Genomic DNA, 27,815 nt, shown 5'->3' with positions numbered 1-27,815 from the left:
GTGCGGGATTGATTCCAGTTTTTTTTTTTTTTTTTTTCATCTAGCTTAGTTAGTCAGGCGATTACTCAGCGACACCGGAAGCCATGCAAGTATTTGCTTATTTTCATATAAATGGCTTTGTGCCTTGTCAACGCCTTATCTTAAAGGTAAAATACATTCGTTTACAAATAGCAGAAATGGGTCAGCTCATTTGCATAATGGAATGCATTTTCTAATCTGCTGCAATACACTAGGAGGAAAAGTACTTACGCTTAATCATTGAGGTGGTACCTTGATGTTCAATGTATTTCACTTTTTGAAACGGGCATTTCTTCACCGTTTGGACCATATGTCCCTACCTACCATCAATATTGATAAATTCCCAACAGCATATAAAAAAACGGCAGTATTTCCTTCATAATAAAAAGTGGATTACGGTGAATCAGAGGAAAGCGTCACCAGCTGTCTCAGAAGGAATGAAGCCGAGCTGGGCAACTTGCTTTATTTATTTATTTGTTTTTAATGCTGGAAAGTGATGATTAATTAGTTGATGCGCTTATACCTCATTGCAGCAGGTAGTAGTGGAACCATTAACTCGTTCAATCCCAAAGGCACATTTTTACAGTTTTCCCGACATTCAAACCCAGGTACTTATTTAAAGTTTTTTTTTTTCAAGTGTTTGACAAAAGATGCGTCTTTAAATGGCTCGCACTAAACGACAAGCACTAAAGTACTCAATTACCTTAGGTAATCAAGTGTGACAGTTATCAATTAGATTAGCACCTAAAGCAATCAATTACATTACTACTTTAGTGCCTAAAATAATCATCTTAATGTAGTTATGAATTACTAGAAGTAACTGATTATTACTTTAGTACTTAATTACCAAAAGGAATTGTTTACTTCTGTATTTTAATGCCATAAGTTCTTTAGTACCAAAAGTAAGTTGTTAGTCCTTAGTACTATGAGTAACTGATTACTTCAGTACTTAATTATGCGTGGTAATTAACTACATTAGTTTAATCTACTATTATAGTACATAAAGTAATTAAAATAGAATAGAATAGATTGTTTTTATTGTCATTGTACAGGTGGACAGCAAAATTGGGTTATTGTTGATTCAAAATTCATTTTGTGACAGATATTTTTACATACTCTGTTAGCCAAACACTTAAAAGAAATCATGATATATTAATAAATAAAATAAACCAAAAATAATTTAAAAAAAAAAACAATGAATGTCTGGGACGACATGGTGAAAGGCTGGTTAGCATGCCCGCCTCACATGCAAGGGTTTTGGGTCCAATTCTGGAGTATGCATGTGGTCCCCGTGCCTGCCCGGGTTTTGTCTGAGTATTATGGTTTCTTCGTAGATTCCCCAAGACATGAATGTATATCGGACACTTCAAATCGCCCTCCGTTTTGTTTATGAGTGTGTGTGTTCATTCATCCCTCTGCACCCTGCGATTGGCTGGTTCAGTGAACCCTTTTGCAGTATTTTGACCATTTTGGGACCATTTTTTTCCACGTCCTTCTTGCAGTAATTTGGCCACAACTCCAGGTAGTGTGATAACTCAGTGGTGTTACCATGTTGAACTTTTACATATTGTCTCCATCTGGGTGAAATTTCAGCTCCCTAATGTCTTCTTTTAATGCTTTCCCTTTTTATGTGAATTTCCTTTGATGTAATGCTACATTATTCTACCATACAAGGGTTAAGAAAATGGATGGAAGTGCTGTGTAAACAATATACATTGCGCTCGTTTCCTACCCAGCACTATATGACTTTTTCTTTTTTTTTTTGCATTTTCATTTTTACACTAGCCACATGAGTAATTGCAGCCTCTGTGATCTCTGAGCAGGGCCGACAGACTTGAACAAAGAAAATAAAAAAAAGCTCGATGATGTCCCCCTTTGTAAACACTTTGATTGTTTTTAACTAAAATACCGAAGAACGATCGTTTGTTTTTCAATTATTCTTTGTTCAATAACGCCTCCCTTTACGATATCCAAAGACCGCAACTTCTCTGAAGTTCACTTCTGCAACCGCGCCAGACAAAGACAAATCACAAGCTCTGCCATTTCCATAGCGCTGTACATCTTTTAATCATAATGGCTAAACAATGAACAACACCGGGCTTGCGCTCGCACTCAAAACGCCGCATCTTTCTCCCTCTCTTCCCCGATCCGCCGCTAGAGAAGTGACTAATGCGCGGGGCGAAAAAGCGGGGGTCATGGTGTAAAAGTGTTGCCCCGAGGTCAGAGCGGTGACACTTAATTGTTTATCCTGTCATGTGTCACTTGTGAGAAATTTCATATCTAACCCTCGTTAGCCCCCGCGGTTGCTGCTTTTAATCCCCGGCGTGGCAGATGGATCGACGCTGTGCCGTGATCAAGATGTGTCAGATTACTCGGGTTGCCTCCCGTCAACGCGATGCCAATCGTGACCGCGGATGCTCGGACCTCATGCGCGCTCAGAGCGTTGCCATTTTCGATGGCGAAAGATCACGTTCGCTTCAAGTCCGGGCTTAGAACTGAGCTCGGGTATGCGAGATTTTGATTTTCTGCTTGGATTAGAAATAACCCAAACTTTTTCCAAGAGACTGATATAATTTATTGGGTTAGTAATTTATCTCAGAAGGATTATCATGCATTGTTTTATACAAAAGAAGCCCGTTTTTTTACGTTTCGGATTGCGGTATGCCCAAACCAATATAGTTTAAAATAGATTTTACCCAGAAGTTAGCAAGGTTCTGAATACGTTAAATTATTAATATTAGTGTGGGTTTTTTTTAAATTTACTTAAGGGGTTGTTCCATAAATGTCATTGTAGTAGTGCACTGACAATAAAGATGATTTTAAATCATTAAATCCCATCCTAAATGACTCATTATTGTTTTTTTTGTTTGTTTTTTACTAAGCAACCCCAAGATCAAATTTACCCAAATATTAAGTCTCGGGGTGTCCAGATCTCGAGCACGTGTTTGAAAATGGCTCCCTCTCTGATCACAACATCCATCAAGGGAATCAGGAGAAAAAGTTTGGGGTTAGGACAATTTAATTCATTTAATTAATTTGATTGTTTATTTTTTTATTTTACTACTTTGCCCAATATAAGGGCTAGAAAATTATACAGAAATTGCCAAAGAGAAAAAAAAAATCTTTACTATATGCAGTGGCGGTGGGGGAACATTTCAGGCTACTTCCTAATATATATATATATATATATATATATATATATATATATATATATATATATATATATATATATATATATATATATATATATATATAATTTATATGATATAAAATGTAAATTCTATTAAAACACACAGTTTTGGAGATACATTTTTGTCTTGGATGCAAAAAATGTGAGCCTAATCGATTCTTTTTTTGATCCGTAGTCGAGTAATTTTCCATCCAATTGTTTTCAGAGTGTAAGTTGTCTTCAAACAAAGTTAACATGACAGAAAAAGGCTGTTGTAATACAGTACCATCCCAAACATTGCTGAAAAAAGCTTCAGACGAACGTTACTTTGTGTTTCCGGTATTATTATTACTGTTGGTGTGTGGGAGAAAAAAAAAGTTAGTTGTTTTCATCCCTGCTCCTATTTGTCATTGCTTACGATTCCTTTCTTCCGTTGTTATTTTTAATTTGACAACTCTTTGGGAATAAGGGAATCAATACAAATGGCATTATACCTGGGCAGGTTCATAAATCACAACTCACTCCTAATATTGCTTTTCATACCACCGACACGCAGAAGCACACAACAGCATGAATCTTCACTTAGTTAAATTATAATTTGTATAAAATAAAAAAAAAAAGTGTTTTTTTTTTTTATTCGCAACATTATTTGCTGTGATTGAATACCTTCACTTTTGTGCTTAAAATCTTCCCTTTGCAGCATAGCTATAATTCGTCCAATCACAGCGTCACAACGATTGGAAATCTGTAGCAGGAAAGTATAGCATATAGTTCAAGGCAATTGAAGCAAATTGCATGCATGTTTAGGGATGATTAAGTCATTAGCGTCACGGGAGGGGGCCGGGCAAACACTCTTTGCTAATTGCAATCAATTTCTCCCCTTTCAGACAAACTTTAGGGTGGCTTTTGCTATGGATGTGCTCTGCATGGAGTCTTATGGATGATAGTCATAATAATGATTAAAGCTGCAAGCGGTGATAAATGGACCCTCGCCTATCTGTCTAGGATAGCCGCTTCACACTTGGGCTAATTTCGGCCCTGGGATTTAGCTGCAGTAGTTGCTTCAAACCCCCAAAAATCGTATGTTTATTGGGGAAAACTATTTCACTTGATGGGGTCATCCAAACTTTAAAAAATGGGAACGACAGATCATTGAGTTGTCTTCGCCTCGTTTCGTGCAAGTCGGATGAATGTGACCCGGCTGTTCAGACTCAAGGTACATGTCAAAAAATTGGATTCGTACCACATACCCAAGTGGTCTGGGTCGCATTTGAAAATATTGGAATTTTGTCATTCAAACTACCATAGAAAGATTAGATACATCCATCCATCCAAACCTCCTCCTATCCATTCATCATCCATCCATACTTCATCCATTCATTAAATCACCCTTCCATCCATCCAACCATCCATTCATACTTCCTTCCACCCATTCATCATCCAGCCATACTTCATCCATAATTCGTCCATCATCCATCCACATTTCCATTCTGATGAATGTCATGTCCGTCCATCCATTTTCCATCGATCATCCGCCATTCATCCATCCACCAACCATCATCCAGCCACACTTCCATCCCCCACCCACCCATACTTCATCCATCCACCATTAAGCCATCATCCATCCATCCATCCATTTCCCATCCATCATCCACCATCCATCCACCAACCATCATCCATCCATCCATCCATCAGCCATCCATCCATCCATCCATCTATCCATACTTCATCCATCCATCCATCCATCCCCTAATCACCCATACTTCATCCATCCCTCCACCATTAATCCATCCATTTTCCATCCGTCATCCACCATCCATCCACCAACCATCATCCCCTATTTCATCCATTTTTCCATCCATCCATCCATCCATCCATCCATCCATCTATCCATCCATCCATCCCCTAATCACCCATACTTCATCCATCCCTCCACCATTAATCCATCCATTTTCCATCCGTCATCCACCATCCATCCACCTACCATCATCCATCCCTATTTCATCCATTTTCCATCCATCCATCATCCATCCATCCATCCATCCATCTATCCATACTTCATCCATCCCTCCACCATTAATCCATCCATTTTCCATCCATCATCCACCATCCATCCACCAACCATCATCCATCCATATTTCATCCATTTTTCCATCCATCCATCTATCCTTATTTCATCCATCCATTCATTTACCACCCATCCATCCATCTATCAATATCGCAACTGCTTATTCTCACTTATTTTTAAAGCGCCTGATTACATTCAATTTAATCTCCAAAGCTATCGCTTTAACTTTGACAGCCCTACTGGTTACATTAAAAAAAAAAAGAGAGAGAAGGAGAGAGACGAGAATGACACGGCGGGCAAAATGGAATCAGCGGCCATCTTTTATTTCCCACTCTGTCATGCGAGTGTCAAGGATTTGCTGTCATAGAGGAAGTGGAAGCTCAAGAGCTGATGCTGACCGAGAATTAATCAGTTCAGGTTTTGGTGGTGGTGAACATAAAATGTCAGCCGTCGCCTCTCAACTCTTGTTGGTGATTTCTTTGAGCCCAACATCACAATAATCCCGCTCTCGCTCCCAGTGAAGGTCAAAGTTGGTCAGTGAGCCAAGAAATACCAGATGAGAGCCGGCTTCCCTCCGCCAGCTCCGCGAGTCTAAATTACGGCATTAGTATATTGATTGGAGATTGCCTGGCCTAGCGATCACTTTTACCGCCGTGACAAGATTATTTTATCCTACTTTTTCTGTATTATTATTTGTTGTCTCTGAGTTATTCTACCGGCGCGGGAAGTGACAGCTTGAATTTGTGCAATAAAGTGGTGCAGTTAGGCGAGCCAGTGAGGCAAAAAAACAAAACGGGAAAAAAAAAATGATACGCGCCTTGAAGGAGGGAGATGCTATCGCCGCCGGCGATGCTGCCATCCTAAATAAAGAAAGATATCTGGCCGAATGGAGCGCTGATCAATACGTTCATACAAACGCGAGCGCATCATTTGTTAAGTGTTGGGTGATAACCTCGGCTTGTCGCACATGGGAAACCGCAGCAGTCAGAGTGAGCAAGAGAGGAAAGGGGGGAAAAAAGAGATAATAAATTACAAATAATAGAATTTGGGATGATTTGTAGTATGCGGGAAGAAATTGCTCCATTGTGCTTCAGACCTTGTAATAGTTGGCAAAATGTGTGAATCTACACCAGTATGTTTGAGTGTAACGGCTGAGTCATGACTATTTTATTTCTTCTAACTCTTCTATAATCGATTCGCACGATGACGTCAATTCCGACTGCCGCCACTCCTCCAACAGAATCTTGGCGTACTGTCTGCCATCTTGATTCTGAGATAAATAATTCAGGATCCTACTTCAGGTTCCTACTACTTGGCTACACCACTATCTAGAAAGAAACCGTAGGCTTCCGAGAATGCATCAAGATGATACGAAGGAGCCAGATGGGCTATCATTGAAAAAGAAGTCTCTGCATGGCATATACCGCCACAAAAAAAAAATTGGAAAAGTGGCTGACTGAGAAAACATGGCCGTGGCTGGGAATAGCTTGACTGTATTCAGGTACTTATCATGGCAGTACAGGATTTGACTTGGGTCTACCTCATTGGACGGGACCCCAGTTGCAAAAAAATCTTAGAGATAGTTGCACCAAGTTTGATCACAGAGGGATCAAATTAGATGAATTAGTTTAAATAATCAACTCTTTCGATACCATTTTTTTTTTTAATTTAAAATTGTCCAAATCCTTAGTAATTTCCACTAGTCAACAATAATTATTCTCCAATCTATGTCATTTTTCATGAAAGCAGATTGATTTTAAAGTAAAACTTTTTTTCATTTTAAGGTTAGGGTTACAATGATCAACGTTTTTGGCTATTTTCCAACATTAATGCAAAGCATTAGCTGAATCACAATTCATTTTTGTTTTCTTCACTTTGTTTGAAATTATCTTCTGTGTTTAAAAATAGAGATACATTAAAACGTCTTTTTTTTTTCCTCCGGGTTCACTGATCAATCAGTAAAATAATCAACAGATTTTTCGATTATTAAAATGTTTCGATTATTGAGACCCAGCCTATTCATTTGTGTCCACTGTTGTGTCCATTTTGTCTCAGTAATACAATAAAAAAAAAAATCGCATCCCACCCATACACATGAGACATCATTGGAAAGGCCATGATGTACTCGGATTTACTAGGGTAGCTTCTATGAGTCAAACGATAAAGACAGATGTCCTCTGTAGTGGACACAAAATGAATACTCTAGGTCTCAGGAAATTATATGTTAACTCATGGCAAAAGCGGCAAAGAGAGTTTTTTTTTTTTTTTAATAAATATTTATCTACAAAACAATCAAGATTTTTTTCATGCAAAAGATTGTCTTCTACGTTCCCGCATCTAATTAGCAGCCGTGCGCAAGTGTGTTTGTAGTTTTACCGCACCACTAAACAACAATCCTTTCATCTTCGCGGTCAATAGTAATAATCTCCAATCCAAACATCATCAGCGCGCCGCCACTCGTTGTCGTCCGGGAAATAATCCCACCTAAATCAGGCCAATTAGAAAAGCCGGCTAACAGCCACCGCTGGACAGGTGGCGGTCTAACGCAGCATGGGCGCGAAGGCCGCTGGGACCCCCGCCATGTTATTGGGAGGAGACGCCGGCGCCTGTGTCGTAATGATGGCTAAACGTGCGCCGCATTCACTTACGCTGGGAGATTGGCGAGACGGGGCGTGACCTTTGCTATATTGACCTGCTGGCTACCTCCTGCTGGGCTCCACCAACACCACAACAAGCCAAGAAATTATACCTGTGTGTGTGTGTGTGTGTGTGCAAAGTGTGCATGTATGTACTGTTTGGTTCTTTATGTGCGCTTGTGTGACAGAGGTTTCACCTCACACTTCACGTCCCACACAGATTGAAATCACCCCCCCACCCCCACCCACCCCCCAGCAGATTGTTGCTTTCTCAGTGCCGCCTAGAGCTAAATGAGCACTTGTGACAATAATTAAAATTGATGATAGAGAGCCCAACAATGTCCAGCAGTTCTCGACTGTTTACAGCTCTCATCTGTTTTTTTTTTCACTATTTTATAATGCTAAAAAAATAAGTCGCCTCATGATAGTTTTAGTTGGCTCTGGGGAATAAAAATAATTTGACAGGGAAATAAAATTGTGGCTTGTCTGATGTGTGTGTTCTTATATATTTATCACTACAAGAAACTTCAAATTTGACACTCTAAAATCCATTTAGTGTTTGACAGGCGTGACCATTTCACGAAATGAAAAAGGACATAATTGTTCCTGGTTTTAGAATATGCGCAATGCAAAAAACTTTTAAAGTTAAAAATATCAAATCAAGTGTTTTAAGCTTTTAACTTCAGTTGTTAGTTACTACTAGTTATTACTTTAAAAATTGTACATCTATTCTTAAATCTTTATCCTTTTTAACATTCACAAAAAAAAAAAAAAATCCTTACACATCAGATTTTAACATCTATTAACTACTTTTTTAAATGCATGAGGAGAACGGAGAAGGACTGCACAATATGCAATTTTAGTTTGCTCTGAAACAGCCTCTCCACACGCTCTCTCTCATTGCTGCCCTGAAGGATTGGGGAAGAAATTTGGCAACAATGTAAACAATTGGTTGATGATGATGATGAATGCAGTTTAAAGTCCTTGCTGCTATCTTCCTCAGGAACCTCACATTCTGCTTTTGCCCTTTGGTCAGGTCACAAAGCCGTCTCTTTCTTGCAACTGCTTGAGACGCGTCAATTCCTCTTCTTCACAACCAACAGTAACAGAAAACATTCATTCTAATCCACAAACATACTGATCCATATGTACAATATTAGTATTTTTATGTAATGGACCTTTTACAATGAAAAGTTAATGTAAATGTTGATTGCGTCAAATGTACGCAAATGTGTGAAGTGTTGTGATTTGCAGCATGCGATGCATTGTCGGATTCTTGTTGACGTGTCCTTGAGCCCTAAATTGGACCAGCTTTGCCCCTATGAAGAAAGTTAGCACATGAGAAGACCAAGATATGGAGCAGAATTGAGGTAAATGGGGGAAGGGGGGGGGGGGGGGGTTGTTGAGGCCCCAAACCCCCACCAGGATCCTTCCAGAGATAAATATTGATTGTGGACAGTTTTAATTACTTCCTCAAATTGAGCAATTTTGGTTTTCCCAGTTGGCCCCCTGCAAAAATCCATGTCGACTCCTCCATTGAGGGAGAAGGAGAAGGTTGAGCATGGCGCGCCATAAATCACCGCCGATACATAATTCATTGCAAGCGTGCGGAAAGGACAAGACGAGATGCTCGAGATCATTGAAAACAGCGTTTGCGCCGCTCTTTCCGTGTGGTCCGTTTGCGTGCTCGCCATCTCATCTGAATGATGACGAACGACGCGTGGACTTCCTGGCCCGCTTGGATCCATTTCAAATACGGAGGAGTGGTTACAATCCAAAGGCCATTACGTTTTTACGGACAAATGAAAGCGCTTCCGTGGCGCGGCCTACTAATTCTCATGCCGGTTTTCGCTCACTCGTCTTCTGAGGGGGACAAAAAATATACCAACATGGACACACGTGTGTCTTGAAATGGTTCCTTCCATCTTTTTAATAGGGAATTTAGGGAAGTTTTGAATTTCCCGTGCTTTTTTTTTTTTTTAAACAAACAAGAAATACATTAGCGTTACGATAAATAATTTATGTGTGAAACCAGTTTTTGAGTAATTCAAGTTTCTCAGTGCCATGGATGAGAATTCTCCTCTTTTAAAGTAGTAATAACAATAATAAAAAATCATAAAACTATGCTGAAATATGTTTTTTTATGGGGAGGAGATGACACACTTAACTAGCGCTTACCTAATATAAGCCAATCGAGCACCGCAGTGATAATTGTGACCATTGGATGGCAGTGTTTCCTCACTTATAACACAGCTGTTACCTACATGCAAGTGTAACTGAAGAATGGAAGTCAATCTTTCAATGGAAGCATCCATATTTACATAGACATAGCACTCAATTTTCTGTTAGCCTTGAAAGGCGATGTGAAGCTGTACTCTAGCATCCCCCGTTAGCCCCACCCCCCAACCCCCGCAGCTTCCCATCGGGACCCTTGCTCTCCATATCAGCAAATGGATTGCTCGCCGGAATTACACAATTCCGAGCAAGGCATCATCGCCTTGCATTGTGACGACCTTGGCGCTGACCTGTGCACGGAGGCGTGGGAGAAAGGATTGTTACACTCTGTTTATCAGAGATGCCACCAACGAGTTGTTTTTTTTTGGAGGGAGGGGGGTGCGATGTAGGTGGCTAAAGCACTGACCTTAATCCTGAAGGGTTGCGCTGTTATAAGCAGAGCTGCGTGTGGTCAGCCGGCTGTTTTTTCGTCCGCATCGCAATGCATACAGAGTGAGACATTAAATGTAGATGGATGCTCCGATTGCGTCTCGCTCGCATGGGAGACAGCCGCTTTGCTTTTATTCAATAGGGATGCATAAGAAATAAACACACTGGCTCCAGCGGATGAAGATTGCAAACACCCGAGCGCTGCGTTAGTGTTTGCGAGCTTGTTTTTTTGTCATTCGGCGAGGAGATCAGCAGATGCCAGTGGTGAGCCTTTCACCTGTCGGATTTTACTGTTAGCATAAAACCAAAAGAAAATGTCCGCGGTGTGTACTAAAACAACCGTATAAATTTACTTATACAGCAAATGTGAACACAAACGGTGGAGCAGGACTTGTAGACTGTTACTAAAACAATTTTTGCTGAAATGTTTTGATTATTACAAGTCAAATCAAGCACTTTGCCATGCTACCACCAGGGGGCAATGTTTCCCACATGTTTTAGTGACAAAAGCCTCTGCTTTTCTCACCCTAAAATATTATTTACCAGTGTGAAATGCCATTGAGTTTTTCACCTTATTACTAATATATACAGTGCTAGCCGTAGACCCATTTTGAAAAATCTGATTGGCAAAAAATCAGAAAAAATGACCGAAAATGACATTTTAACTGCTAATTGATTGAAATTAGCTTTAAAGTAGCTTTAAAGCTCATTTTTTTCATTGGTTTGCACTCATCAAGTTAGCTATTAGCGTTGCCATTTTTTTTCATTATTATTTACCTTAAGTATTTTAGTTTATTATTATTTGTAACTATCAAGCCTTGCAGCCTTATTTGTATTCTCCTTGTTTAAAAAAAAGAGCAAATAACAGACACGTTTGACCAAACGTGATGAATAATCACGAGTTCAATATTGACCCAAATAATCGGGATTATTATTTTGCGCTTAAAGGTGCAGCCCTACCGCTCGCAAATTATACCCCGAAAATCCCCATCATTTTTTGCCTCTAATTTCAGACTTTTCGACTGGCAATTTTTCATTTGGCCTCTCACACACAATTTCAACCGAAATTGCATTCTAGTTTACAAAATAATGTAAAAAAAATGTAGACATTTCCTGAACAAATCGCAATGAAGCATTTGCCGCAGAGCGCAAGTATGAGGTCTTCTTTTGCGCCGGCCGGGTTGGGGGGCGGCGCGGGGATTTGAGGCAAGCCCCTCGTTTTGAGCGCTAATGGATGATTGGTGGCTGGATAGGAGGCCTCACTTCTCCCTTTTATCCCGGTTTGCTTTTGACCCCGAGAGCCGGCGGTAATGGGCCCGGCGGAGGGGTAATCATTTCACTCCCGATAAGTTGGAACACCTTGTTTTTTGACGGAGGGAGCTCCCCGCGGCCTCCACTTGCTTTATCGCCCCCGCCCCGGAAAAAAAAAAAAAAAAAAAAACCCTTCAAGAGGTTCGGCTCCTCTCTCCCGGCTCAAAGGCTCCATCAGCTTGGGCTCCCTCGCTCGCCTTTCATGTGCACATAAGCCGCTGAAAGGGGCGCGAAAATAAATAAACCGGCGTCTATCTCTCAAATTGTGATCTTATGAATTGGATTGGGCCACTTTAAAAACACACAATTTGTTATTTTCTCCCCCCCCCCTTCCTGGCTTAATATCCGTGCTGATAAATGGCCGGGATTGACGGGCCGGCGTGTGCCGGCGTTGATAAGGCGCTCACCTGAAGTGGCGAGCAACTTTCATGTAAGCCACTGTGGAAATTGTTTGGCCTTCTTCGCTGGAGGAAAATCCGCCGTGTTTTGCTTGATTACATTTCGTTATGGTCCCGCCCCCCCCCCCCCCCCCGCCCCTCCCCCCTTCCACATACGCGCAACTTCTTAAGCCTGCCCAGATTACTGTTTAATAGGGATGATATTGTGTCGGCTTTATTGGCCGTTCGCAGCTGCGCCGCCGCTTCGTTTTGATCGCTCCGCCGGTTGTTAAAAGGATTACACAGCTGCCGCGCGGCTGCATACAGTACAGCCGTCCTCCTTTAAAAAAGCTTGAAATGGGATGGGAGGGAAAATCGTACGGTCGGAGAGGTGTGATCAGAGATGCAAAAATTTGCCTGCCGCGTTTAAATTACCCCCCCCCTCCTCCGACCCCTTTTTTTTCTGATGGGACTCTGATTATTTCCCATTCCATATCTAAGTGACCTTTAGAAGGCCGGCGGCACAACCCAGAATTGATTAAGCAAAATTGATCCCCACACATTCAAAGGATATTAATTAGACATGGAAAACAAGGGAATGAACACAAATGGCTCTTAGCTTAAGCGCGATAACAAATAAAACATCCGGGGTGGATTCCGGGAAGTCCGATAATACATTTGCGGCTCCCCATTGAAGTTTTGCAGCTTAGGAGCACTCGGTGTTAAGGAAAAGACAAAATATCAATATTTACAATTACATATAAACACCGCGCATTACAATATCTCATTCCACAAGTACCATAAATGTCATTAATAATACCATAGCAAAAAGCTTGTACCGTACGTCCAAATCGATAATAATGATCGGTTCCCATATCGCGTGTTATTTTTACATATTAACCAAATGAAAAAGGCTTGAGAATGAATATTAACTTTTGCACGTGCAAGTGTTGTGGGGATTGAAAGTCTGATCTTACTTTGACAATAACGAGTGGGAATTAGTCTGTTGTGTTCTAAATTGGTCCCTGTAATGTTTCAGTGCTGGTCAACTAAGAAAGTAAGTCCGTTTTTGCCTAGCAAACGAAGATGGGACGTTCAATGCCGCTTGTTTCACGGAGTGTAAGTGCTCAACTCTTAACGATACCGACGTAAGGAACCGATACCACAAGTACTTTTAAATGCGTATCCGTATCAAATTTAACAAAATGTAAAGAATTGACAAGAACACGATCGAGCATTGTCTTTCTTCCAATCAATCTGCTTTTAATTTGAAAAGAAAAATGTATGCTTTGTGTCACACCAATAATATAGTTTTACATTTTTAAGAGTCCACTCATTCAATCCCAGGTAGTTTTTTTTTTATTACATTAGGTAATTAATTCCTTAAGTAATTTATTATGTTAGGTAAATAAGTACCAGATTAATCGAATACTTTCTGCGGAAATATCTGATGTTACGACCTGCAGCTTATAGTCCAGTGAGGCTTTTTCTTAACACAAATTGTTTTTGCTTTTTGTGTCGCTGCGATTTTGATACGGTTGCGGCTTATAGCCTGAAAACTACGCCGAGTCAAATCAATGTAATGAATATGACACCCCGTACCCCCCCCCCTTTTTTTTTTTTTGTCTCCACATCCTATTAAATCAGCGTCTCCCGCTGAACGAGCGTCTCGACACGACACGCTCCAGCTGGAGATCGATATCGGGTCCGGAGCGCGGTTGTCATCGCGGAACGATGACGAGACGCGGCGCTCGGACGGCGGCCGCCCGGCGGCCCGGCCGGCGAGCGAAGCGAGCGAGCTGCGCGGGAGACACAACGCGCGGCGAAGCTAACAGCTGTTAACTAGGCAAGCTGCAGCCTATGAACCGTCGCCAGGCGCGCGCCGTCAGTTAAAGGTCCCGGCGGGGACGCGTTCCGACGGGCGCCGGGGCCGGGAAGCCTTTCCGGCAATATTGCGCTGGAAATTGGCAGCGGGAGAAGGAGGGACATGAGGGATGCTCCAGAGTGCTAACCTATCCCTCCCGGCCCCCCCCGGGAGCCACTTGGCCGGCTCTCATCCACATAATTATAATAAATTTGACATTTCATAGATAATATTGATTTCTTTATTTTAGCATTTCACCATAGGTGACAGTCCGGTGTCAAGAATGAAATTTCTATTGATCTTCCGCGCATTAATCCCTCATGTGTATGTGATCATTTTTATAAGACCTTTTACTGCACATAAATCAATATTTCATATTTTCAGCCACGCCAGAGGAGATGTCATATTTGTAAACTGCGTCTTGACACTAGCAATTCCTTTCTTGTTCGGCTGCAACTGTGCAAGACCAGTCAATTTGGGGTTGGCGGGGGCACGGGGGCTGGGGGGGGGGGGGGGGGGGGGGGGGGGGCGTCTGGGCCCAGGGAGGAGCCGCCACGCGTTCCGCAGCGCCGATGATGAAATATCATCTTTTGAATTCATTTGCTCACGCCGTCGATCCGTAATGAAAATGAACAGGCAAATCATTCCCATTGATCGGCCCGGCAATTTATAAAGAGTATTGAACAGCTCCCTCCGCAAGCAGTTTGTTCGTTTCCTCCATTTATACTTCGAATGGCTGACGTTCATCAATTAGGCGAAGGAGCGGGCGACCAAACTTGAACTTGCGTTACCCAAAATCGTCCAGGATTGAATGACGTTTTTAGCAAATCTTTTTCAATCCCAACTTTTTATGCAGCACCGATAGAACTGACATCTTCGACCATATTAGCTAAAAATGCTAAAAACGTAACATTTATTTAGCGGCGGAAAGTCAAACGCTACACTAGCTTTCATATTAGCATCTAACGTTTTTCTGTTGCTCAGGCAAAACTCTTTAATCGCCCGAAGTGATTCACTCTGTCTTGTATTTCTTTTGAAATTTGACTTCATGACTTCTTCTTTGTGAGTTTTCTACATCTTCTGTCATGTATGTCATTATGTGGGTGCCACCCGGTGTCCAAAATGAGACACTGCAGCACCGTTTTATTTTGTTTAATTTTCTCACTGTACTCCTTGAAAAGAAGTTTTATAACCTCATTTTGATTGGGATATTTGTGTTTAATTGTATATGTGTATTTATTTGTTTATTTATTTGTTTATGAAAAAAGGATCATAGAAAAATGTCATTCATCTCATGTGATTTAAGGAACATTTTTAAATATTGGGATGTACAGGACACCAAAATGGAGTTATCCTGTATATGTTCATTAGATTATTCAATTTTGTTTTTAAAAAGCCAAATTCTCCCCCATTCTAGAAAGGTTTGACACTACATGCCACCACTCGTTACCTGTCAAGTTAATCATTTATTTTTGTGAACGCATCTCTACTATGATCCAAAAGAGGACATTTTAAGTTGAACATATTTATATGGATAATAATATTTATATATTTATAATTAGGTCTTTTTGAGAACAGGTCTCACACTTAATAATGAAGTTGCTGATTTATTTTTGTGAACAGATCTCTACTATGATCCCAAAAGAGGATACTTTATGTTTAATATGTTTCTGTGGACAAATATTTATTGATAGTTATTTCTTTTTGAGTACAGGACACTTTTTTTGTAGAAAAACATATAAAAGTAATTAAATTATTTGTATATGTGATCCAAAAGAGGACACTTTATGTTGATTTTTTTTTTTGTGGACTTCTGTCTTAGTCATAAATCAGACACTAATGGCATGTTTTATTTTTATTTTCCTATTTTTTAACCTAAAAATGATTTACACTGGTACATACTTGGCTGCTTTAGTGCAACTGAACTGTAACTATATTAAAACAAGCAAAACATCTGGTCAAATCATGGACAACTGCACAATTTTGCAATCACTTTAAAATTTTCTTTAAAAAAAAGACTTTGACGACAAGCAGTGGACAGTGTGGGAATTTCCCCGGCAGCGTGACGGAGCGCTCGCCCGGCGGAGAAGGGAAATAAGACGCGGTCGGCGCGTAACATGACAATAGGCATGGCGAATGCGCCGGTGTTTGGTGAAAAATATGAGCGGCTGAACGGTGCAGACACCTGACCTTTTCCCAGTCTCCCTTAACATGTCCCTTCCATGCAATCAGTTGGAGAACGCCGCACAAGAAAGGCCAGTCCATTAAGAGAATATGCTAATTTTGCCATCTGCTCCTAATTGATGCCATTTTACCAAGTAAACAAGACTTCTGTCTACAATGGATGTGTTTCTGCCAGTTAAGGATATGTCAGATCAGCTTTTTTCCTGTAATTTTCTCTCTGAGAGCTATTGCCGCGCCATTATTGCAAATTATAAGTCTCTCCTTTTAAAGAGGGATGCTTTTCCGCCTCGGGCTTTTTTTCTTCCTCCCTCCTTTTCTTTCTACCGCTCCTCTTAACCCTTCGAGCAATCGGGATGGCGGGTTAGCGAAGAATCCATCTTAGACGTGACTCGGTGCCGGCTGTTTGCGAGACGTGTTTGTAAATGCTTTCGCATTTGTGTTATTGTCGTTTTTCGTTGGTTTTTTTTACATTAGCGTCTTACGTAACTGTGATAAAAAATTAACTCGTCCGCTGCCGATTCAGATCCATGACATTTGTGGATGACAGTGAGGAGTTAGCTTTGTAGAATCGAATCTTAAGGTGTTTGGCACATGAATTGCATTTTCGCTAAATAGGCTTATATTTTTATATAGGGCTTATATTTATATATTAATAAAATTTTGATTCATCCATATTGATAAGTGGAAATGACATCTTTTGTTGCCTGTCCTTGTGTCCGAGAATGAAACCAAAAGGGAAAATTAGCATTTGAAAACCTTTACAGATGCTTTATCTTTGTTTTGATTTGTTTTTTTACATGTTTTTGTTTGGCTTTATCTAATTACATCAACATACATAAGAAATACATACATATTGACACATTGATAGTGGTAACCAGGCGTAACATGTTGCGCATTTTTAGAACATACATTTTTAGAACATACATTTCGTAAAATAATCCTTTTTTTTTTCTTGTTTCGTCTGGAAAATTGTATGTTATGGCTTGCATCCATATAAAGTCGTCATCCATATAAAACTTAACAAAATAAATGGGTACAGCGTTTTTGCAAAGGAAAGTTGCTTCATGTTCCAATTAATTTGCTCTTCATTTGAAAAGAAGACATTCTCTTCCTATCATGCTATTAAAAGTTTAATGATACCTCCAGAATACCTATTAAAATCTCACGTACCCCCTGAAGTGCCTTCACTTACCCTCATTTAACAATAATTACAGTCGACCCCCCACCTAAAAAAAAAAAAAAGGCTGAATCAGCGGTAAAACCTCTAATTCGAAGCACGGCGTTCCATTAATCCCAGAAAATGCAGTATGTTCCCTCCAAAAATTTAGGACCTCACATCTTTGTCTCGAAAGGATTCAAATCATTTTTGCCTATACTTGTTGCCCCCCCCCCCCCCCCCCCCCCTTTATATGCCAGTTACCGCAAAATGTTCACAGGATTGAAAAGCTGTCAGCCCGTTTGATCCCGATGACAGACGGTAGACCAAAGTGCGAGCGAGCGAGCGAGCGTCCCTCCGCCGCCGAGGTTTGTCAGCCGCGTCAACGCCACTCTGGCAGCTAACACAACATTGTCCCGCGCACTCGGCAGGACAGCGCCTGATGGCGGCCTGTCGACGCGGCGTGATGTGTTATCTCGGCGCCCTCCATCCCATCCTTCAGTCCTTACCGGGAGCCGCCACCGAAGCTCTAGGAGGACCCTCCGCGTGCGCGCGCCCCGCCTCAAATTCATCTTCCCTGTCAGCCGTGTAATGCTGGATGAGCTGGCTCCTCCATTCAAGTAATGCTGATGAATCTGCTGTCTAGATGCCTTTTTGCTCCACTTTACAGCAGATTGGGGGGGGGGGGGTCACGGTGAACCTTTAGCTCAGGCCATGCACGAGCATTTTTCTCCTCCTGCGAAATTGCTCTTTAGCAAACAGGCTATCGAAGTCAAGCGTGAGGAAGAGGAGGAAGGAGATGGCATGCCAAGATTGGACGGTTTGTTTTTTTTATCTTATAAATTTAGTGTGAATGGGCAAAGAGATGTTCTGTTGTAAGGCGTGTCAGAAAGTTGATGCTCGTATTGCATGGATTTTCTGTCTTGAAGTTTCAGGCGTTGTGAAGATGTGTTGTTAGATAAATAATCGCGAAGGTATGACAGTTTGGTGGCAGAAAAGCGTTGTCATGGAGAAGCTGGTATTCTCGCAAAACACATTTCCTTCAATGGACTACTTGGAAATAAATTGTCATTTTCTGGGCTTTTTTTTTGTTCATTGTACATACTAGAGAAACAACATGCTGAAAACCCGAGGTCAAAATCTTTTTTTTTTTTTTTCTATGAATTTTTAAATTTGCGTGAGGCCTGAAGATGTCATCATTTAGCAAAAAATGTAAAACCTTTTTAAAGTGACAATATGTCAGATTTAGATATTTTTTAATTAAAAATGAATAAATTAAATCATAATCCATTTCAAAGACTTGCAAATTAACAACCAGCAGTATGTTTTAAATATAATTGCGGTCTAGTTATCATTAAATGATAATACTAGCTACAGATATAAATAGCTACATACAGCCAGAGGAGGAATGTGTATTGCTGTATTTACCGTAATGCCCCTAAAGCTCCCACGGGTGCATGTGAAAAATTACACATTCTCCCTTTAATGCACCTTAAAAAGAACTGTATGTGATTAATTCGGTTTTTTTTTGTCAGTTTTTGATAACAATAATACCGATGAGAGGCACTTTGAATGAACTCGATCGTGTTCACGCCCACAACGCGGCAAACCACTCACTATTTTCTTTCAATATGCCGTGTTGCCGGCATATGTGAAATTCCCATCACTTGCATGTTGTGTGCTAAATTTGCGCTATTTTTCCATCGCTCACATGTGTATGTAAATAAGAAAGTGGGAGGGGCAAATCATTGATCATTAAAAATGAAGCAATTCATGTGTTTTGAGCCGTAAAACGATTAATGATTGAAAATAATCAATTAGTTTTTATTAGACGGAAATCTCTTGCCCCCGGGCCTGTATTTAAAAAATGCCCCCCCCCGACAGAAACTGCGAGCGTCAAAAGTGTCTCTCTCGTTTAAAAGGTGCAAGCTAGCTGTCAAAACGCCGCCTGCCAGGCGCGTGACTGACAGCGACAGCCAGGCAACAACACGCCGCTGTTTTCTTTTCAAAACACTCGGCAGCCTTTAACAAAGCAACCCGGGCGCACGTCAAAACTTCTACACACCTGATTGTCACCGGCACTCAAGCCTTTGTTGCGCCCCGGATTTACTCCCGCGTACGCGCTCTTTAAAAACAAAGCAAAGTTTTCATCTGTGATTTATTATTGCTTCTTTGGGGAGTGACCTTTCTAAATCCAATATTTATATTTATAAATTGCGCTCTGCTCAAGCAAGGGGACAAACGCGAGTCATCAACGGGCAAAAAAAAAACAAAAAAAAGACGTCGTAAAATGTTGCAAAAGCTTCACGGCCCAAAATTAACAATCGCTATGGTTTGACCGGATTCAATTAAAGGCATATCTTCCTTTTTCGCGATGCACTTAAGGATGACAAAGCATGGCTATAAGTATTGATTTTTTTTTTTCCCTGGCCCGTAACCAGGTAAACAATATGTATCTGCATGTATTTTCCCGGCAAATTGAATCAAAATGCACATATTGCATTGAGGGGCTCGAACGACGGACGGCAATTGAATTTGTCGGTCAAGAATTCAGTTAAAGAGTCAAAGACCTTTGCACTGCCGCTGGACACAACCAAAGCACATGGCGCAGATATTAATGCCCTACTTGGTTTTCTTAATGCTTGTTCAGCCCACGGCGAAATTTCTTTCAATTCGTGGTTTCAGTCGGGCAACGCGGTGGACACGTGGGGTACGTGTCTGCCTCACAGGGAGATTCAGGCAGGAAGCTCTGTTGAAGCAAGGGACTCAAGAAGATAAAATGTAATAGCTGTGAAACTCTTCTTCATTTATGTAAGCATGGCAGTATTATACTGCCCCTTTGTGGCCGACTCACACGCGGTGAATCAACGATTTTATTTACATTCTATTCTATGTATTATGTGTTTTTATAAAGTACAATGTCGTTAAGAAAAATAAGTCAAATTAGCTCCTATTAAAAAAAAGAAACTTGAGCGATGGATGAATCGATTCATTTACATTTCTTAAATTTGCATCTCGATGGGGCTTTTCGGTCCCCATAAACCCTGAAAAATGAGGGATTACTCTGTGTGTGGTGTGTGTGTGTATAAATATATATATATATATATATATATATATATATATATATATATATATATATATATATATATATATATATATATATATATATATATATATATATATATATATACATATATATGAGAGAGAGAGATCCGCCCATATGAGTTTTTCAGGACCAATACCAATTATTAGTAGTAGAGCAGGCCGTTAACCGGTATTTGGAGCCGATATTCATTTACAGTCAAAGTGTAATAATTGTCATAAAAAAAATGAATAATGCAAACACTGACCTTCACTGAAATGCCTAACGCTTGTTCATTGAACCACAAAAAAATAAATAAAATGATAACTCAAAGACGGAAACGAATATGCATCTTCGGCAAAACCGGAAGTACGTCTATCGGCAAAACATACCATAATATCGATACTCATATTTGAAACATATTAAAATGAACGTTACGGCAATCCCGCCTGATAATTCACCGAGGATGACGCCGCCGTCCGCGAACCCGAAAACGGAAATGCGTCATCGGCAAAATCGGAAATACTTCTATCGGAAAAACCTTTCCTTTACACAAACAAAACAATAATCATCCATCGAAACACAACAATCATTGAACGATATACAAACTATTTTCTGAGTATTATTCGGAACAAAAAACATCAGCCTTAAGGCAACGCGTTTATATTGATTTCTTCATATTGGCCAGTCGGATGAAAAAAAGGCGATGGATGTCAGACTTCTAAATAGCACCAGTAAATCACCATTGCAATATTGAATGAAAAAATGAAAAAACAGTGTAAATCCAGCCTAGGTGAGGTGCAATTAATGGTGGGCCGGTTCAAGATTCCTTCCGACCTTAATGGGCACGTTGCACCGGAGAACCACGCCATCGCCCGTAGATTAATAGCCATTATTTCCCCTTTTGGCTGTAATTGATGCTTCAACACATGACCCCCCCCCGGCCCCTCCCCCCTCCGCTCTCACCCCCCCTCCCGTCAATCTCGCCCCGCTACTAAAGGCGTTATCCTCTCGCGTTTTCTGCATTCTGATCAATGGAACGAGAATAGACGGAGGCCGCTGGTTTTACAATCGGCGCCCGATCACCGGAGGCGTCGTTAGCCACCTTTCGAGGCCCCGGTGCGCGTCGGCTGTCAGTCGCGCCGGGCGACGGACCAGCGCGGTGGGGCGGACGTTAATTGGATCAACTCGGGATGGTAAGTACCCACCCACCCTCACGTGTGTGTGTGTGTGTGTGTGTGTGTGTGTGTGTGTGTGTGTGTGTGTGTGTGTGTGTCATTGACATGGCAGAACAAGGAGATGGGCTGACACCAGAAGACATGACACACCGGACCCAAACGCTGCCTTACAAGACCCCCACCCGCCCCGTAACGGCGCAACATTGTGATCCCGCCTCCCTCACCCTCTCACAGTTGACTACAAGACGTGTTCGTGTTCGAACCGCTCTCAAGCTACCTGTGTGTGTTTGTGTGACTGATTCCTTTCACATCCAGTGAAAATACGCGAGGAAAATCCAGGCGTAAGAATAGGATGTCTTTTTCAATTGTTGAAATTTTATCGTCATAACCTTCCCGATAGTATCGCCAGCTTTCTGATTGGTTCCGATTCATCACATGGTTGCGTTAGCTTAATGTAGGGTTAAATTGAGCGTCCAATCAATTAATCTGCCGGCCAATTAAATCGGCCATTCAAACATCGGCCAAAAGTCATTGAGCAAATGGCCAATGTTTTCGAAATATATATATATATATATATATATATATATATATATATTTTTTTTTTTTTTTTTTTTCTTACCTCAATGCGCTCTGATTAACCATTTACAGCAGTTGTATGTAAGCAACAGTTATTTATTAAACAAATACATAGCATAACCTTTTATCCTGAACCACTGGGGGACATTTTGACCCAACTCCGGCGTTTTGATGTTTTTGATGTGGAAAGCTTACCAAAAAAAAAAAACCAGTAAGAAGCTAAAATATTGCATAGCTTGTCAAAACATGTTGACTTTCAATATGCCGCCCTGTCGTCCCTTCAAAATGCTTGCAAACGGGAGGTCAAGATGTGCACCAAATAGGTGTGAAATTCATTCCATGTCGGACTCGTTTACTGCCATTCAAAATTGGAAATATTGTCGATTTTGGACGTATTTTAAACCCGATGTTTTATCATGCATTTCCCCGATTTTTGCATTCATCCAGTGCGTCTTATAGTCCGGAAATACGCTGTATAAATATTTAGCGCAGTTACCTTTGCTATTATCACATTTTTACAATTTTTGTACATAAAGGACGCAAATTTCCCCCCCTCCATTTTGTCTCTGCAAGACAGTACATTGAATTGGCAAACGTAGGACACATCATGCGAAATGTCCGCAACGAAGCGCACGAGGACTTAGAAGCGTAACTCCAACTGGTCAAAAGATATAGACCAAAAACAGTTGTCCACTAGAGTGGACGCAAATGGATGATGCTGCTTCTCGGGAGGTTACGGAGGACGGCGAGCGGAATGAGAAAGAGTGAGGACCGCTCAAGCCGGCGCCGCGTCTGTGTACCTTGCAATCATTTTTCCGCCGCCGCTCGTGGCAGCCGCGCTTCCTCCTCATCTGGCCCATCCCACCTTTGGCATTTTTCATCCTTGCCGCGCGCAAACCGCAAAGCAGCCTGACACGTTTCACTTTTCCTCTTTTCCAGCGATAAATGAAGACGGAGAGTAAAGCGCCACCGAGCTTTGATTCATGGACGGCGGGAGTTTTACGGCTTGGCCCGCCCGCCCGCCCGCGCGCTCACCTGACAGCTAGCCGCCGCGTTTACCATCAAAAGCGTCAGCGATTGCTGATTACGGCGCTAAATATTGATCCCCCGTCGCACGGGTGTCAAAATTCAGCCGGCACACTTTAATTAGAATCCCCGCCCTCCCGTCATACAGGAAGTGGCGGAATATATTACGGGAGCGCCAACCTGGCGGGGGATAATTGTGACCTCTTGTCTTGCCGCTTTGGAGACCACTCCCGACTGCCTGTCCATATTAGGGTTTCAAAATAGGGTTTTCCAACTAGGTAAGGTTTGAACACTTCATGCAGAGTAGAGCTTCAAACGAGGGTTTAGGGTTTTAAAGTAGGCTTTCAAAAAATATATATAATTCAAACTAGCATTAAGATTTTAAATTAGGTTTAAGGTTTCAAATTAAGGTTGTCAGTCAAAGATAAGGGTTTCAAACTAAGGTTTGGGTTCCAATTCATGGTTTGGTTAGGTTATGTTTTCTAACTAGTGTTTCAAACTAGACTTCTGGTCTCAAAGTTGGGTTTCAAATTAAAATTAGCGTTTTAAAATAATGTTTTAATGTAGGACTGTGGTTTCAAAGTAGGGTTTTGAATGAAAGTTATGGTTTCAAAGTAATATTCGAACTAGCTTCAGTGCCTAATAAATTAGGGCTTCAAAGCAGTGTGCAAACTAGGGTTAGGGCTTCAAGGTAGGGTTACAGACTGAAGTAAAATAAGTTTTCAAATTGTGGTTAGGGTTTCGAAGTACGGTTTTAAACCAGTGTTAGTGTTTTAAATTAGGATTAGGGCTTTAAAGTCGAGTTTCAAACTATTTAAATAATAGGTAAACCCTTGTGAGGTCTTTTTCTTTACATCAAAGGCATTTCAAAGGGAAAACGTTGAAAGAAGACACTAGGGAGCTGAAATTTCACCCAGACGGTGACAACATATCAAAATTCTTCATGGCACGATCCCTTAGTTATCACACTAGCACGAGTGTGCCGTCCCAAAATGGTCGTTTTTTTTTTTTTCAATTTCAATTTTAACTTTGGGGTTAACTATTGCACCTAGACATTATGGATATCATGGTTGTGGCCAGCTGATATCTAAACACATTTCTGTTTTTCCTTTTAGGCGGATAATTTTTTTTTTCCGTCGAAACGAAAGCAGATGTGCTATTCTTATGCACGGGATTTATTTCCTTTGGCGGCGCCAATCCAATCGGATCCCCCGCAATGCAGGCCATGCAATATTCATGGCCGATCCATTGACTGCGATTCAAGCGGGAACTATTTGAAGAGGGAAAGTTCATGTGCATTTTTGATGGATTGCGCATGTCCGGGCCTACTCTATATGGATAGAGAGCTTGTTTGAAGGTCACTGATTCTCTTCAGTCAGAGACACTTGTGCCGCTTTTTGGGCCGGGCGGAAAGACCGGCTCGGCTCTGCGCTCCGTATTTCTCGAGTGCTTCCAGGATGACGAGCTTGGCTGACCTTGAGTCCCGCCGCAGATGAAGCTCTTTCAGTCGGGGAGCTCGCCGTCACCCGAGGAGGAAGACGACCTTCTCCCCCCCGCCAGGTTTTCTTTCTCGGCTATTTTTTTTTTCCCCAAAGTCCACTTTCCCAGCTTCCAACACTCACAGCTTGTTGATCTTTTGCGCATTGTTCAGCGTGGCTCGAGAGCCTGGCCTTTAGCGTCTTTTAAGGTGCTCCTCAAAGGCTTTCGCGTATTCCAAAAACAAATGGGGTGGCCGCGCTCAAGGCGTTTTCAACGACGCTTTTTAAAGCGACACATTGCAAGCATTCACTAAAATGTCTTTAAAACACTGTCTCCCAAAATAAAAATGCATGAAAATCAGTGGTTACGAATTATTGACCTACCAAAGGTCCTAATACTTTTACATATTACACATATGCATATTTTGTGTTGTTTTTTACTTAAAAAAATGTTTTTGTTCTGAAAAAGCAGTATAAAACCTAAAAATATTACCAACTTTATATCTATTAATTGATCTGATTCTATTGTTCAATTAAAAAGACTTTATATTCCATATATGTGATATCGGATATGAAAAAGTTTTGTTGTGATAACAAAAATAATATTTCATTCATTATTTGACCTTTGTGCAGTATTTTTTCCACATCTTTGATCTTTACGTCAAAGGCACTTCACTTTGAAGGGAAATCACTGAAAGAAGACACTCGGGAGCTGAAATTTCACCCCGATGGTGACAACATATCGCATGACCACTTAGCTGTCACATCAGCAGGAATGTGCCACCCATTGGCTAAAATACTGCCAGTATGATGTGGAATAAAGTGATCTATCTTTTTAATTATTTCAACCATCAGGGGGCCATTTATGGTCCTTAAGGTTTAAATGTTCACAAAATCTTGCTGTGCCTCAAGGGTTAACGATAAAGTGGTAGTTTTTTTTGTGTGTGAGTGCTTGGTCGTGTGCTGTGGACAACAACAGCTCCTACAAAAGTGTGCTTGTTTTACCGTTCTCAGCATTCAACAAATTCTTGGAAAGTCACAACATCGGACACACACACACACACACACATCTCTCCACATGGTCCTTTTGTCCACCATACTCACACACGCAGCATACTAACCCTGAAGGAATCCGCCACTCCATCTGTAGATGGGGCAGCTTTGTCGAATCATCACAACTTGTGTCGTACAACTGCCGCCACTTTGGGTCAGTGCTGAGAGGAGGCAAGATAAATAAATAAATAAATAAATAATTAAATAATTAAAACAAACACGCAAGTAAACAACTGTAGCGACCTTGTAAATGTGGGCGACGCCGCCAGTCAATTTTCAAGCTTTTATACATTTCTGTTTGTTACATTTGTTTACATGTGTGATTGATTTTATTAAGTAGGTTTGGATTGATCAATTCATGAATCCATTGATTTCAATCGGGTACCGCAGCGCCATCTGGTGTGACACTTCCTCATTGTTTGCGGAGTCAACTTGGCACGGCGCCTGTGATTGGTGCATGAATGTGGCCAATTGTGAAAAGGGGGGCGGCTTTTGACGTAAGGCACGAGATCTGTCTGCGAGACATTACGTGCGCATGGCTGTGTTTAATACGTTCCACTTTCAAAGTGTAACAGCCACTGAAGGCATATTGCAACGCATGTGAGCGTGCTGACATTTTCCGGCGTGGCATCATGACGGAGCGCTGCTGTGCGACATCGCTAGCGCGCATTGGGACTGCGTCAGCCTTCAATAAAGACAATCATCGGAAGAATCTGGGTGGTTTATTTTCAAATATTACACCTTGATACTAATTGACAACTGTGGTATATTTACTTGTTATTAAAGACATAATAAGAACGAATATGAATATGATTCTATCCCAACCTAGGACAATCTGCATTTGTGTTTTAATTCCTTCAGAAAATCAAATTGCACTCAAATGCAATGGAGGAGCAGGCACCAGTTGACCGTGAGTGACCTTTATTTCGAAACCTCAACAATGGAGAAATAAAAACATGTGCCTGACATCCAAAATTTACATTATGCTCCTTCTCATGTGCCTACCTTGGCAACCAAGAACCGATTATACATGATACACAAATATATGTTTCAATGAAGCTTTTTAATACGCCGTATAGAGGCTTTTTAGAGGCTTTATTAAATTAGCAGGTCTTAGGAAATAAGGGTTTTTTTTATATTTTATTTCATAATTCCCTTTGCTAAATGTTTAGTTTCAGATGAAACTTAAACAAGGACTGTCATTAAAAAGCTTGGAGAGACAGACAAACCGAAAAATACAATCACTAGCTAGCTAACAATGTCATCATTCTAGCTACTTAGCTCGTTATTTAATATGTATCTATCTTTTAATATAGCTAGCTATCTAGCTTTTTATCTAGCTTTTGTGTATATATCTCAGTCGCAAGTTAGCTATGTATTCACCTCTTTATATTTCTATCTAGCTAGCTAGACACCTACTGTATCTAGCTAGCAAGGTAGCAAGCTAGGTAGGTAGAATCCCTAGCTAGCTAACAATTGTGTCACTGCAGCTACTTAACTAGTGATTTAATCTAGGTATGGATATTTTAATATAGCTAGCTATCTCGCTTTTTAATGAGACCGTCCTATATAGTTAATGTGCATAGCTAGTTTTTGTACACATCTCAGGAGCAAGAGCTACGCATTCATTTTTCTTTGGATATTTCTGTCTAGTTAGCTATCATTTGTAGCTAGCAAGTCCGATCGACGATATGACAGCCAAACATAGATGCGACAGCCAGTTAGATCGATAAACTGATACTGTGCTAACCGAGTCAGATAGCCGTCTAATCTATGTATTTATTATATATAGCTAGCTAGCTATTGTACCTATCTTGCTAGTTATATCTAATTTATGTGTCTATTTTTTATTTTTCTATCAAGCTACCAAGCTAGTTATTGTATCTAGCTAGCCGTCTAACTAGCCGGATATCTAAAGATCAAATACTGTTGCTCATTGTGCTGTGAAATGATTAAATAAGGATAACGCTGGCCA

General features: G+C 40.9%; 1 long non-coding RNA gene across 1 annotated transcript in view; it reads left to right on the top strand.

The window, feature by feature from the left end:
- LOC148423497 (uncharacterized) overlaps positions 1 to 25,116 on the top strand; it is a 103,192-nt gene extending 78,076 nt beyond the window's left edge. Inside the window, exon 4 of the long non-coding RNA XR_015865609.1 lies at positions 21,820 to 25,116. This is a non-coding gene — a long non-coding RNA (uncharacterized LOC148423497). The remainder of the gene's footprint in view (positions 1 to 21,819) is intronic.
- The last annotated feature ends 2,699 nt before the right edge of the window (positions 25,117 to 27,815 follow it).

The sequence above is a fragment of the Hippichthys cyanospilos genome, chromosome 5 (assembly GCF_059441005.1).
Source record: "Hippichthys cyanospilos isolate Australia breed blue-spotted pipefish chromosome 5, RoL_Hcya_1.0, whole genome shotgun sequence".
Lineage (NCBI taxonomy): Eukaryota > Metazoa > Chordata > Actinopteri > Syngnathiformes > Syngnathidae > Hippichthys > Hippichthys cyanospilos.
Note: the sequence above shows the minus strand (reverse complement) of the source record. Positions and strands in the feature narration are given on the sequence as shown.